The following is a 12,917-nucleotide window of genomic DNA, read 5'->3' as shown; positions in this document are numbered from 1 at the left end:
GAAAAGTGCCCGGTGGTGCGCCAGGGTAAAAGCCTGGGGAGAACACTGAACCCACCTGTGCCACAGCAAGAGAATAAATTAAAATACAAAACATAAAAGAGGAAAATGTTGGAGAGTAAGAAAAAAGTATAGAAGTATAGTAATGTAAAAGAAACCAAACCAATGAATTATGAGAACACAGTCCAAAGAATATTTTTCTTCAGTGGTAAACTGATGATTAAAACAATCTACATCTTTAGGGGTTTTCAATGGCTGCCAAAGGGACGTATGTGGCATCCAGATGGGAACTTCTGCCATATGTACATAAAGTTTATGTTTTGTATTTCAAATTATTTCTTCCTTTCCTCTCCTTTCTTTGGAAAAGGCTTAAACAGCTGGGTTAAATTATTATGTGCACCCTAGCTGAGGCACAGTAGTAGGCCAAAGCAACGTTCTAGTCCTATATATAACCAGAAGGTGACAGTATCCTATCTCTTAATCTGTTTGACAAGCAATAAAGATGAAATCCAAGATACGAGTTCCACTGAAGGAACTGCCTTGTTAATCTGTTTTCAGAGATCTGTCCAGTAAGAGGAGAGACCTATTAAGATATTGTAGGAGTGTAACCAGTAAACACAGATGCGATCTAGGTAATACTTATTATGTAGTAGCAAACAACACAAAACCCAATTCCACGGTGTAGAACAGGGAAGCAACACAGGCCACAAGAGTTTAGAAACATAAAACTCTTTTGAATAAATTATTTGTAAATCTGTATAGATAAATTCTAACTCTGTATTTTGTGGAGTTGTTTCACTCATTCATCATTATCAATATAGGGCTGCTAATTCCTCTAATTAACTCTTTTCCTATTACCAGAAAGGGTTAAGTCAAATGTAATCAACACAAAGGCATTGTGATAAAAAGAAATAATGTTATAGAAATAAAATTTACTTTACCATTTCTTCCAAGAAATAAATCTAGCAAACAGCGATGTAAATAATCTATGACAATCACAACGAGAGATTTGTAATGTATAGTCAACCATTACTCATGGTGACGGTTGTGAATTTGCATCATTGAATGATGTGCTGTACAGTGGATTTACGTCAAAGGACATATATAAAGATTTAAAAAAAAATTGGTAAGTATATAATGTGTTTTTATTATAAAAGGAGACTTTTGGATCCATTTTAAAGCCCATACAACCTACCGCATTCATTTGTTGGAGGACCAGAGAAGGTCCCTGTCCTTCAACACTACAATGCTGAGGGGAGGCATGGGACCTGATAAGATACAGACTTGTTCCAATAATTCTAGCTCCCCAGCTGTAAGCCTGGATAAGGGTTTGATTCAAAATCAGGGGAATTGTGTATTTTATTATGTAATAAAAAACAAGAACACCTTTAAGGATGTTATTCAGCATATAAGGAATTTTTGCCATTTTATTTTTGCCCTCTAAGTTGCATGAAAAGCCCCTATACTTGACGTATGTTATTTTTCAAACTTTTATTTGCATTGGTGATGGGTAACAAAAAGTGGTGGACTGGGAGAAGTAAAAAGAAATCAGGAACAAAGGCATGGACAGTGATGGAAGTGCATGTGGAAGTAATGTGAAATGGGGCTAGGCAGGGAGAAGCAATATAAGCCCCACCAGCACCTGATGCCCCAGCCCACTTCAGGCAATGTAACAACCTGATCAATGCTAGAACAATGGGGTCGATCACATAAGTAATTTTCCAGTAGGTAGCAATGAGACTCTGGTTGCTTTTGATGCACACAGAAACACCTTTTTAACTACTTTGTAGGACTCATGGGCAAAATTTGGAAAAATAATAGATTATTAATGAATGGAATGCAAAGCTCTAAATGCTTAATAAATATTATTTGGCCCAGACTTCTTCTTTAAAATTTCTTAATTGTCTATGACCCTTACCCTCCAATTTCTCTTCTTCTGGAGAATAAATTGCATCTAGCAATTGGCTATTTGGGCACACATGGTTGAAGTATGAGAACTGGTGATTTTTAAAAACTGATTTTATTTTATTGAAGAGGTTTTCTCAAGCTCTTGTCGTGATCCTATTACATAACTAACATATGATTTTCAGTGACAGGTGCTGCAACAGTGTAAAAAACACTGTACGATCACTGTAACAAGCTGCTACAGCAGTAATTGAATCGGGTGTTATTCTGACTAGTGTTGCTCCAATTTGCCTTGTTCAGTATGAGTTTAGGGGAAAGGTTCAGCTTTGGCTTTAGAATATTACTAAAGTTTTATATAAATATGGTGATAATTGTCACTGGCTGATAATATTAAGGTTCCTAGTTACTACGAAACTACATTGCACAGTTTAAAAATGAACTGTATTATTATTATTATTATTAAACAGGATTTATATAGCGCCAACATATTACGCAGCGCTGTACATTAAATATTCTAATTACATTATGTGCTTTTATATGTCATGAGAATATTTGATATGTAGTTCCTTTGTATGTGTGTGTGTGTGTATATATATAAATATATATATATATATATATATATATATATATATATATATACATATACAAAGAAAGCATAAATTAAACTATATTTAGTTGGTTTTGAAACAAGATATTCAACATATATGTCTAAGGTTCAATCAACATAAATTGCACGTAAAATCAAATATTTTTTTGTTGTGCTTTCTTTTTAGCTAGTCAATGGTGCTCCAGAAATCCTTTGTCATGTAATGTTACTGTCACAGTAGCAGCCAGTCATACTGCATTGGGACAACCAAGCAAGAAATCTCACTGGCTGATGTTGTTTCACCTTTCAGTTTTAATTTATGCAGAAATACATTTTATTTAAACTTGTTGGATCTTATCCTTACCTGTACCGGTTCTATTCTAGTGTTTGTCATATGAACTTTAGGGAGTCACACAGCAGCCACTTTAGAAGTTTCCTGAGTGGACTTCTGCATTTTCAGTGCAAACTGCAAAACCCTTCCATCTTTCATCCTGAGTGTGGGTGGCTTTCTCATAAATAAATTAACAGAATTTATGGCAAACAAATATGAAAGGAGAGGCATTATGAAGTGCGGGCCCCACAGCAAATATTTGAAAAATGCTGAAAGGAATGTGTGAGTGTCCTAAATGCAATAGAAACAATTTTTAACATACTTTTTACAGAACCACTGGAAAGATCTTTAAGATTCCGCTTTTCTATCTGCACCTCAAAAAAAGCAGTGAGGTGCCTTTCAATTTGTTTGGACTTGTTGTGCTAGAGAAGAGTGGGGTATCCAACCAGATAACCAGATGGGTAATAAAATATTGGTACCTATTCATATGATGACCCATACTGCTATAACAGTATAAAAGAGGTAAACCTGGGACTGTGATATTATACTATTATATGTGTATACTATTAACAGAGAGCTTACATCTGTCTAACGCTTGATTTATGCTTTTTTGTTCTGTATATATTATATATGGTGTTAAACATTTAGGTACCTTTGTTTTCTGTTCACACGCTAAATATCTATTTATGTGACTTCAGTTGAATATGGCCCCAACAGATATTATACAGTGCATGGTAAAAAGCATGATGGGCAAGCAATTTGTTGCGGTGGTTAAGAGGTAGCACTCTGGCTTTTGCAGTGCTAGGTCCCAGGTTGGAATCTCGGCCAGGACACAATCTGCTTGGAGTTTGCAGGTTCTCCCCGTGTCTGTGTGGGTTTTCTCCCACATCCCAAAAACATGAAGTTTAATTGGGTTCCCCCAAAAATTGACCTTAGACTGTATAAATTACATTTGACCATGGTAGGGACATTAGATTGTGAGACAGTTAGTGACACGACTATAGACTTTGTACAGCGCTGCGTAATATGATGGCACTATATAAATACTGTGTAATAATAATATTAAGACATGTCTCAGTCTAGTAATAAAATGTGCACAGATTCGGTTGAGAAATATGGCCTACTGCAATTCTTTAATATGTAAAGTTGTATCAGTCTGATGAAGCTTCTGAAATAAGGTGGATAATCATAGTGAGAGCATGATGAATAAGATCATTTGAAGTCGTCACAATATGAATTGACAGAAGCCAAAAGTACTGCCAAAAAATTCAATCAGATGACTTTGTAAGATGATCATCTGGTAATATCAAAGGGGGCCGCTGTGCTCTCCTCCATAGGAGTTACAGTGGCCTTTCCTGGCCATAGTGAGTTGATTAATGATATCAGGGGACCACTGTATACATCAGAATCAAGGCATTAACATTTCACAGTATTTATAAAGCACCAGCATATTACACAGCGCTTTACAAAGTCCATAGGTGTTTCACTAGCTGTCCCTCAGAGGGTCTCACAATCTAATGTTCCTACCATAATCATATGTACATTTTGGGGGAATCCAATTAAGCTAACTGTATGTTTTTGGAATGGAGGAGAAAGCCCACGCAAACATGACGAGAATCTGAAAACCGCATGCAGATAATGTCCTGGCCAAGATTTGAACCTGGGAAAGTGCTGCAAAGGCCAGAGTGCTAACCACTGATCCACCGTGCTGCCCAACAACACCGTGACTTCCAGTGACAGATGAATGAACGAGTGCCGTACACACAGCATCACTCAGTTCTCTGGAGAGGGGACAACCCACAGTGCTCATTCCCACCATGGCAAATGGATGAATGACATGGGGGGACCACTGTACACATGTTTTTGTCCAAGACAAAAAAGATCGTCCCGGGCAATGGTTATCTAATGTTTGCAGACAGCTATTTGAAGGTGAGCTCCCTATGGATTTATGCTTTTGTGTTACAGTCATTCTCATTTAATAGTGATTTCCTTGCTTCCTAAATTGGCTACAGAACTTCTCCATTTAATGGAGAAAAGGGAGGCTTGTTCTGTAATACTGCTCTAGGATGGCAATTCTGCTCCTTCACAGATAAACTATGGTGCTAATACCTTAGGGCAGGAAGTATGGTATTGTAAAGATCAGAGGTGAAAATAAAGGATAAAAATGAAATATAATTCAAATACCACATCTTTAACTGGTAACCTGCCATGTATGACATTTTTATAATTGGCTTTAGATACACTTTAAAACCAAATCATTACCAAGACAGCCTACCAGATGACTTGACTTTTGGTTGACTTTTTGAATATTTAAAAATGTAAATACTGTATTTATTTTTTCTAAAAATAGAATATTATTATAAGTTCATATTTAATTTAGAAAGCCATGAAATCTAGATGCAAATTGGTTTACATTTGACCTTCACAGTTGAAAGATTTTATTGCTCAACTAACTGCATCTTAAGAAGTCAACATAAATTGAAGGGAGGGAGTTTTACACATCGAAATATTCGCATTTCTTATTATAAGGGCTCACATCAGATGATACAGTTTGTAGCACACAATTCCTTGCATGGCTTCTTGGAAGCTTAAACGAACATGCAAGGCAGATTAAATTGTAAAGATGATGTCATTTGCTAAGGTGCTATATAAAGAGCTCACTGATGTTACCTTGGCAACAATGATTCTGAAATTAACTCGCGAAAGATGAGATAATCAATGCAAGGCACAGCTAAGCGCTTGAGTTTCTAAGTGTTGCAATTGCAAACATACAATGACTCTCAGTGTGGTTTTGAGGAGGTGGTAGTTCGTAAATGAAGAACGGCTTTACATGCTACTATGACTCAAGCAAAACATACTGAAAATTGCTTACCATGTCATTATATTATTTTTATTGAGAAAAAAATGTTAAGTAAAGCTTAGTGCAATTCTGTTCAACTGGAGGTAAATATTGAACACCCAGAATGTAAAAAAAAAAAACTTTGACATTCTTCTGAAAAATACGTACTAAGTCTACCCCTTCTTTTCAGAATCCTGAGCCAGATTTCTTCCATTTTAGTCTCCATGGTAATGGGACACACATAGTCCAACATACTAATCTTGCAATACAGTATCTGCACATTTAATAGTTTCCATGGAGACACAAATAAAACAGAATTCATTCAGTCATTACCATATATGGCTTTCATATTTATTCACTGAAAACCGAAAAAATCTGTTCCTTCTACAGGGCAGATTGTTCAGGTTTTATAGTTCATGTGGCATTTAAGCTGAGATTTTAAGACTAGTATCAGAAAACCAATATTTTTTCGTTTTGATAGTGTAAATGAAGCAGTAATAAACATATGATGTCAAACTTGGAGGTTTTTTTACGCCCATGTAACTCGCCCTTGCCTGGAAAAGGATTTACAGGGCCTGGATAGGGCCATAAATAATTACGTTGCTGCACATTTGCAGCCCTTTATGTGAGATCCAGGCCCACTGTGTCCTGGACAGAATGGATGGATGGGCCAGGCACTCCACCCTTTTTCCAGGCCAGCAATAGGAAATGTCTCTGGAGCACCTGGACATTGATAAAAAGTTACCAGCCTTTGAGACTAGGAGTTGCAGCCTGAGACCAGGTCTGAAAGGCTGTGTGAAGCCTGTGAGCTGGGAGAAGGTCGCCCAAAGTTGAGCTCTGTGGGACCCACAGGGAGGGCCAGGAGGGAAACCTTTTTGTTTTCTTGTCATACTGTGGATTACTTTGATTTCGTGGAAAAAGCCTGGATTTTGCATTGAGTTGATGTTGTTTTTGCAAATAAAAGTGGGAAGAGCACCCTGAAATTGAAGCAATGTCTGAAATTCCTCTCTGCAACGAGGATGGATATCAAATAAAACTGTCCAAATTAAAAGAAAAACTCTGGATTTGGTTCTGCTTTAGGTGTTGTACTTTGTAATAAAGTTTCACTTTTAAATATTTGTAACCAGGCAAGATTTTATTGCAGAAAGGGACAGATGATGCCCCCTCTGCAATAGGCATTCTTACCTGCTTGGTCTTTTCTAGGGATATGCGAGAATGCCTTTGACATTCTTGCGAAAAATTCCTCCAACTTCCTCATTTAACCTCTAGTGCCCGGGGATTGCGCACAGGAGGATTCTCATGGCTGCATTTATAAATGCAGCCGCGGTACTCCTGTTAGTGTGAGTCCCATGGCTGTGCTCATCATGAATGCAGCAGTGAGAATCATCACAGGATGATTCCCACGGCTGCTTTCATTTAAGATGAGCACAGCCGTGGGACTCTGTGTTCATGGATAGAGAATCTCTATCCAAGAACACATACTGCAGGGCTGACAGCTCCCCTCCTCTGATTGCTCTTGCAGGTTGCAAAAAATTTGATCGGCTGAATTTACACAGGTCGTTCTCGCTTACATGTTTGGTAAGCAAGAACGGCCCGATTTGCCGCATGATCGAATTTTAAAATTTCTCTCGCTCATCCCTAGTCTTTTCATCTGGCATGTGCAGCTCATTGTTAGTTGTCAGGATACCCAGTGCATTCCGGCTTCCCCCCAGTTTGCTAGGACTGAATGGAGTACATTATCCAAGCTTGACCAATCAAGAGTTTCAGGAGAGAAAATAGTGTTTAGTTCCTCAATAAAGTGGCCCTATCAACAGCTATGTAAGGCTACGTACACCCGTGCATTGGTTCTCATTCGATAATCGGCTCGGCTGATATCGGACGAGAATCTTGGTTGTGTACAACACTCGTCATCCATCGTCAGAAAGACCGTCCTAGCGGATCCACTGATGGTGGACAACAAATGATCGTAAAGCAAGTGAAGGGGAGAGATAGCAGTGGGGGTGCTGCTGCCTCGTTCTCCCCCTCCCCTCTACATAAAGCAGAACAGTGCTATATGTACAGCGTTCATTCATGCATCGTGCAGTCATTTGTCGTTGGAAAGATTGTGAAAAATCTTTTACAATGACAATTTTTGCACATGTGTATGTAGCCCCAGAGAACATTATTATGAGACATAAAACATTTGGAAACTCCATAATTTACGGGTGTCTCTAGAACAAGTGATGAGTATAAACTCTCCAATCTTCCATTTGATCAAGTAACAATTGTGTAACAGGGGAATTCTTACTTCCTGTTGCCTATCAGGGAAAGAGAATAAAATAACATTTTCCCAAAGGTAAGGTATAGGCAAAAAAATAAATGAACAGTTTTTTTATCCAATCTTAATCTATTAAATTTTAATTCTATTCAAAATGTAAAATGTGAACAGAGCAGGGGTAATTAGATTCTTTCAATGACAGGTTGTAGCAGGAATAGGCATAGTATGAAGAATAGGCATACAGTAGGTGAGAGCTCCGGATTCTATAAGATGTCCCCCTTCAAACAAATAGTTCACATATGTTTTGAGGCACTTGTTTTGGAGAAGAAGCCCTGTCCCTCAACATTGGTACTCCCCAATACCGAGGAAAGCATGTGGCTCTAGTACAGGAAGAAGGGCACATGTTCTTTACCCTCCTTTTTTAGACACCTAGTTAAACCTAATGGACACCAAGTATGGCTTTTTTGCTGAATAACTCTAAAAAGGATTTTTTTCATTTTAGCTTTTGACCCTCATGTAATCTGCCAAGATTTGTGTGGTTTTCTGGAAATGTGCTTTATCACAGAAATTTAAGCAAAGTTGAATTCAGAAATTCTACTCATCTATACTGAACTGTCTCCTGGGTCAGCTTTCTTTACACTGTACGCATAGGCAAAGAACAGCAAAGCTTTGGTGTGTAGCATAAACAGCACTAATCCAGATAAACATAATATAATATACTGTTATTGATAGCCAGGGAGCCAACCGGAAAGTGAGCATGTGTACTGCACAAAAATGACAAGGCCTTTTGAAGTTTTTCAAATGGAATTAAATTTCCCAGAGATAAGCTTTAGCTTGATAATACTAATAATGTAATATACTCCTGCAGTAAAACGTGTGATAATTTAATATACCATTAGAATAGTCAGGGTGTTGTTAATATAGTGGTCTAATATTCTACTAACGGTGTCCGCGCAAAAATAGCCAAATAGGGATTTTATAATAAAAAGTACAATATATTGCTACTTTTTTGTGTCTGTACAAAAAGAAATACCTAAGCTTTTGATGTCTGTAAGAAACAATTTTGGCTTATTTATTAGTGTCTATGGTATCTGCATGAGCAGTGTAAACTATTTCTTTTGAAGTAGAGTCGGCAATATACAAGGTATGTATAGAAAGTATATTATTATTAATAATAATAATAATAATAATAATAAACAGGATTTATATAATGCCAACATATTACGCAGCGCTGTACATTAAATAGGGGTTGCAAATGATAGACGAATACAGACAGTGACACAGGAGGAGAGGGCCCTGCCCTGAAGAGCTTACAATCTAGTATACTACCTATATAGCTTCCTATGAAGACTACAGCCTATAAAAAGAATAAACAGATATCCTATTTACCCTGTATCACACCATGATGCTGAAATTGGGCTAGGATCAGGCAGTATATAACCACCCTGCCTCTGAATGCTTAAAGTAGAACTTTTTTAAAAAAAAAATCACTTGCCTTTACTAAAGAAAAGCCTTTGCTCTGTCCACAAACCGAGTCCAGCAAGTCCTGCGCTGACTCGACTTCCCTCTTCTTTCTGACACTCTCCATTCCTCCAACACCTCCATCTTCTTTCTTTCTTCTTCTGTATTCTTCCCACATTACCTGAATTACCTGCGCAGACGTGGAATAGGGTGATGTGTCTTACTGAAAGTGTAAAGTGTAAAGAAAAATAAGTGTTGATCTTACTGAACATTATAGGACATCCCTTAAAGATGTATACCCAAACCCAAAGGAACAGAAGAGCGGAAGGAGCAGCCCACAGCCTCCTGGGATATGTGACGCAAGTATCCCCTTTCAGTCTTTACTGCCACGGCAGGGAAGGGTATGGGTTAAAAAAAATTGAAAAAATAAAAAAAAATACCTTTACATTATATAAAACTGTTAGCCACCCTTTTATATAATGTTAAATATGGTGATAGGTCTGCTTTAAATATTCAACTTCAGTTTATGAGATTATCAAAAAAATGAAAGAAGATAACCACTCCATTGTAAGGATAATTAGAAAGTAGTTATACCCAAGAGTGTATTTTCTCTTTATTTGAATTATTTATAAAATATAATGTATTCACTTGGATGTGCTCAAGCCATTACTATATCTGGGTAAGGCAGTGCCAAAACAATTATGCAGTATTAGAATGGGGGGGGGATTTGTGAGCCTAATTTTCTGGTAACTCATCTTAAATCCCTATGGGATGTTCTAATCTTCTGTGATCATCAAGACTTGAGAACAATTATTGAAAACCGCAATGTACTGTGTATACCCTACATAGCAATAAATGTACATTTACAATTTATGTTTAGATATGTTTTATGTATTTGCTTGTGTTGTAGCCTTATTGCTCTCATATAAGCCTCAATAATGTTTTATTGTCTTTTGCTAATTAAGCAGCAAATTAATGCTCCGTACACCTAACTCAGGAACTTGTCTTACATTGGACATGATTTAATAAATTCTCCAAGACTGGAGAACTAGACCCTAGACTGGTAGACTAGAACCTAAGTAATCTATCAAACCTGGAATGGATAACGGATTCTAAATATTTGCCAATAGCAAATGATTTTTAGATTCCATTCCAGGTTTTCTGGAACATCAAGGTTATCCCATGGTTGTCTATCTTCTCCAGTCCTGGAGAGCTTTGATAAATAGAGCCCTTTGCCTTTATCTTCAGCTATTGTTTCTGCAGTAGAAGTGCTTGCTTTTAACTTTTGTTTGCATAGAGTCTGATTTATTAAAGCTGTCCAAGGCTGGAGAGGAAAAACTTTCATCAGTGAAACTGGGTGATCCAGCAAACCTGAAAATGTTAAATTCCTGTATCCAGCTGTTTATTATAGTTACAAATAAAGATGTTGTATATCTAGTATTTGTATAAATATTTTGAACTGTATTACATATTCTAACAAGGAGATAGATTGGTTAGTTTACTTTCAGGAAAACACAGTGTTCATTATCTGATTAGCGTCTACTAAAATGTTAATGGTTGCTTTTTTTGTTAATGCACTTGGCCCAAAGTCACTGAATTCCAACTACCAGATATAAACATCACTCTGGAATTACATCCAACTTACAGAACAAGAGAAAACATATTGTACAGAATAAGAACAAATACCGAGAACTACACCCAGCTCACAGGACAGGGGATGTTTTATTGTGCAGAGTCCTTATATACAAAATAAGAACAAACACTGAGAGTTACACTTAAAGATGGTCAAGTCAAGGTCAGTTTTGTGGTTCTCAAGATGCTGGAGATGGGAAGGTATAGGCAGGCATCCAAGCATAATTGCTTTCCATTAATGTTGCTGTTTTACAATATTTGGTTTTATTTAAACTAATATTCATTGGGAATGTATAGCAGTTTTGCACATATTTTTTAGTTAAGTTAAAAGCGCCGATTTTAAAAATTTGTGAACCCAGCTTTTTTTCTATTTAAAGGTGGGCAGGCATATTGTCAGGGTGTGTTGGATTTCTTACCTCACCTTGTCCTCCTAAACCTTTGCTATCCCAAACCGCAAGAATTTACCCATGCCTAGCATGTCCTAGGGGCAAGCATTTGAATAAAAATTATATATTAAAAATTAGCAGTCCTGAAAAGACCATCTACACTTACCTTTCCTGTGCCAAGCCTTGCAATGCCACTGATTCACTGCTCTCTGACCAGCGTAGGTATTTGACCATATTAGTTGGATACCTGCACCCCCTGCCACTCACTGAGGTTTCTCCAACTGGCTTGTACATCCTGTAGTGTCAAATAAATTGAGGAGAAGAAATGCTGCATGCTGATGAAAGAAGCTGATATTCACAGACCTGAGAATGTAGAATACCTGAAGCCAAGACTTCCTGCAAGAATGTCAATGTTCCAAGATGATCTGGTTTACAGGCCTGTGACAATTAACCTGAAAAAGGAAAGGCTATAAAAAATTTTTTTAAGTGATTAAAAAATTGCTGATCCTATAAAATTATTTTCTTTATATATTATCAGTGCTCTCTTATAAAGTTGCCACATTAAGTACATGCCATTCGAAGCCAAATTGGATTCTTCAAGACACAGCTTAATATCTAGTCTACTTTTGATGATTAGGAGGGTGCAAACACCTGCAAAACAATTATTTGTGATCATCGTCTACAGTCCACAATCTGCGTTTGCTGCGAGATGAACTGGGGCTGCTAGACTTTTACTAAGAGTAAAATGCTGTAAAATTGATGTATATGAAAAAGGAGAGAACCTATAGTGGAAAATGCTTTAAAAGCAGCTGACTTCCATAATCCCCCCATGAACGAGCTGCATAATTTATTCCCATGCAGCTCTTCCCACCCACCAGAATGATATAAAACACCCACTAATAGTATATTTTTATTTTAATTATTTTATGTTCAATATAGAGAGCAAGCCCTTCTCCAGGCATCAGTGGCAAAGAAAATGTTGAAGATAGGGGGATGTCATGCAGCAAAATAACATTTTTCTTTTTGCTAGTGTTTAAAGCTACATTGTATGAACTATTCTCCTTAACAAATATTCAGAAAAAATGCAACACAAGGAAATAATGCATTTTGCACAGTATAGTCTGCATGTCAAAGATACATCTGCCCTTCCTATGAATCTCATATGTCACTGTTCTCCGAATATGCCAACAGCCAGGGAAAGTGATCTGAGATGACGATATGGGTATAGATAGTAGTAGATAATTAGAGTCAGCTAGGCTAGGTCCTACAATTGTGATTAACTGCTACAAACTATTCCATTAGCTGGCTAAAAAATACTTAATAATGGTTTTGCAAAAAGAATAAATATATAGCAAAAATATGAAGTACAATGCCAACCAGTTTTCTTGGACTGCAGGTATTAGACCTTGCAGGAGAGACCCTGTGTATTGTATAGCTATGGTACCATCCTACAAACTATTCCATGACCCAGGTAAATTAGAATTTACACAGAACTATTGGTTTGCAAAAAGATGAAATTAATT

The 12,917-nt window shown here is 37.1% G+C and overlaps 1 protein-coding gene and 1 long non-coding RNA gene across 2 annotated transcripts in view; one reads left to right on the top strand and one right to left on the bottom strand.

Annotated features, from left to right (window-relative positions):
* LOC140340380 (uncharacterized) overlaps positions 1-2,980 on the bottom strand; it is a 49,007-nt gene extending 46,027 nt beyond the window's left edge. The window contains exon 1 of the long non-coding RNA XR_011922639.1: positions 2,853-2,980. This is a non-coding gene — a long non-coding RNA (uncharacterized lncRNA). The remainder of the gene's footprint in view (positions 1-2,852) is intronic.
* The window catches only part of CACNG6 (calcium voltage-gated channel auxiliary subunit gamma 6), a 67,170-nt gene that overhangs the window by 17,210 nt on the left and 37,043 nt on the right, over positions 1-12,917 (top strand). The window lies entirely within an intron of this gene.

This window comes from Pyxicephalus adspersus, chromosome 11 (genome assembly GCF_032062135.1).
Source record: "Pyxicephalus adspersus chromosome 11, UCB_Pads_2.0, whole genome shotgun sequence".
Classification (NCBI taxonomy): Eukaryota; Metazoa; Chordata; class Amphibia; order Anura; family Pyxicephalidae; genus Pyxicephalus; species Pyxicephalus adspersus.
The sequence above is the reverse complement of the archived record's forward strand: the minus strand, read 5'-3'. Positions and strand labels throughout refer to the sequence as shown.